This window comes from Hypanus sabinus, unplaced genomic scaffold, assembly GCF_030144855.1.
Source record: "Hypanus sabinus isolate sHypSab1 unplaced genomic scaffold, sHypSab1.hap1 scaffold_2090, whole genome shotgun sequence".
Taxonomy (NCBI): Eukaryota; Metazoa; Chordata; class Chondrichthyes; order Myliobatiformes; family Dasyatidae; genus Hypanus; species Hypanus sabinus.
Window position 1 is genome coordinate 9,671 of NW_026780195.1, and position 330 is coordinate 10,000.

Below are 330 nucleotides of genomic sequence, written 5' to 3' on the forward strand. Positions count from 1 at the left end.
GCCGGTGCCCGGGCCGCCGAGTCGGAACCTTGGCCGAATGAATTTCGGACAAATGCCCCGATGCGGAAGTCCGTAAGGGGGCCGATTCGGAGGGCTGTGCCGGCCGGCCGGCCGGCCGGCGACACTTTCGGCCGGACCACCGGAGCTCCCCGCGAGTCCCGACTCCGAGACTTGGAGTCCCGGGCGGGCGGGCGGGAGCCACGGTCGAGGCGCGGCATCCGTCCACGGTGGGACCACCACCAGCGGAGGGCCGCCCGTCGACCGAGGCGAGCTAGCTCCGGTCGAACGCAGCGGCGCCGGTTAACGAAGAGGCGCCTGAATTTACCGCCC